The sequence below is a fragment of the Solanum pennellii genome, chromosome 2 (assembly GCF_001406875.1).
Source record: "Solanum pennellii chromosome 2, SPENNV200".
Classification (NCBI taxonomy): Eukaryota; Viridiplantae; Streptophyta; class Magnoliopsida; order Solanales; family Solanaceae; genus Solanum; species Solanum pennellii.
The window spans coordinates 32,886,614-32,889,021 of NC_028638.1; positions in this window are offsets into that span (position 1 = coordinate 32,886,614).

Consider the following 2,408-nt stretch of genomic DNA (forward strand, 5'->3'; position numbering starts at 1 on the left):
TATATATATATATATATATATATTATCACCATATGGTGGTGAGATTTTTATACTGATGAATAGAATTACAAAGGTTAGAAGAGCTTAAGCTCAACCAATTGTTTCAGTAGCTGCTTCGCTAAAAGTAAGGTTCTAACAAAACTATTCAAGTTTTGCACAAATATACAAGATCAGTACTATACAAAATAATTGTCTTAGGGACTCTATTTGTAGGAGATCAAGTTAGTAAGTCCAATGACTATCGAAAGTAGGTGAGCCTGTGCAGAAATAAACAACTCCTTATTTATAAATTATTAATTTATGAGACAATAATAGTTATTTCAAACTATAAGAAGAAGATAAATAAGGTATGAATGTTTGTGCAATTATGTAGTCTTTTCAACTTAATACTTTCTCTAGTACAGTTAATTAAGTGAATTGTTGAAATAGGACTCATTTTTAAGAAAAATAGTTTAGTACATAACTAATTAAAATGCTACTTTCCACTATTGTTATTTAGACTATTTCAAACTATTCTCCTATAAAATATAAAGTAGTTAAAAAACCTCATTAAATGAAGGATAAATATGAAACATGTCCCAACAATGTTCTTAAACTTGGAACAATTCACTTATTTCAAACTATGAAAAAATATCAACAATTCAACTAGAAAAAATAATAAATATATCGTGTTTAACAAATTCTCATAAATTGGCCACGATGATTTTGTGTTAATGGTGTAGGAGTTAACGAGTTTAAGGGTTTCAGAATTAGGATTGCTTGTTAAATTTGAAAAATAATGTTAAAGTTATTTTATTTATATCTTAGGATTTGGGATTAAGTAATTTAAAATATTCTTACTTAAAGTTTTCAAGTTACGTATTTAAATCCTACTTAAATTCCTGTTATTTGATTTAGAGATTAGGAGGCGGAGGAAGAAGATTAACATATCTATCGTATCAAGGATTAAGTGGAATGACTTGACTACTCTGAGAGCTTAGGAGATTTGTCTATTGGGTTCGAGATGTTAGAAATAATTATTTGTTTGATTTATTGACGCACACTTAGTGGACGAGGATAATGTATTATTGTCAACCCATCTACAATAATTCTATTGACTATCATCTCTGATTCCTTTAAGGTTCCTTAGAGTTGGAGAATTTGAAACCCATGGATATGTCCTGAAGTTGATTGATTTTCGTTCCCTACTATCTAGTGAAAGCATTCTTTGAACTCCTCCCAGCCTTTTATTATGTTTTTTCATATTAGAATCATTTGTTTCCTATATGTATAGAATCACTTCTATGTCCCTTGGATTTGATGTAAACAACACGAATAGTATTTGCCCATAGAGTCTTAGGGTTCTTAAAGAGTCTCCACGCTAGCCGGCTAGCATAACTTTATTCTTGATGTTGCACCTCTGAACACCTACACCACCTTCTTTTTAACATTTCTGGAGCCCCGTATAAAATTTCGTTGAATTTGGTTCCCCCACCCACCCCCTTTTGGTTATGTTGGAAGATAGCTTAGCTAGCGGCATCATGTAAGTCGGATTGTTATTAAGGGACAATTTAGCTAGTGTGGTTCTTCTCCCCGTGTTATAAAATTTTGTTTTTCAACCGGCGAGCTTGGATTCATGTAAGTTACCTATATTGAAATGGAAGACGCATGTTTAGGATTTAGGATGTAGGGTTTGGACAGAGTAAGAGATAAGAAAGAGTATAGGCTCGTCAAGTAAAACAGAAGAGGATCCTAGAGGTATAGTAAAAACAAGAAAATCATGAATTGATAGAAAAGACACACATGCATAAAAGGAAGTTAAATCTAAGATTAGAAACATATACCAACTGATCAATATTTATATTATATGTACAACCAAAAAGTGATAAAATGATATATTTTTTTATCATCATCATCAACTACTAATAACGTTTTTGTTAATTCAAATATTTGAGCATTAAGGAATACACAATTAAATCTGTTAAATTAGGTCTTAGGTCTAACTCATATCCGAAAAACTAGGCTTGAACGAATATTTTTTCTTAAGTAAGTACATAAATTAAGGTTTCCCCCCTTCTAATCTTAAACTAAAGAACATGAAGAGTTGCAGCTAAATAATATATACCATTACCAAATATGAATTTGTCATCTTGGGTTCTTCCACTTGGAGTTCTACGTTCTCCTATGGTAAAGTTCCTTCTTTTCCCCTCATTTTCCATCTTCTACTGTTTGTTTGTAAGATTTTGTTCATTTATATATTTTTTCAAATTAGTCTATGACCTGAGAGTAACAATAAAGTGTATTGCAAATTTGACATCTTCCCTTTATTTAGGAACACCGAAAAGAATTTTGAGGAAAATGAGAATTCATAATGTTAAAAATATCAACTTATCAAGTATGACTTCTACATTGTCCTACACTGACAAAGT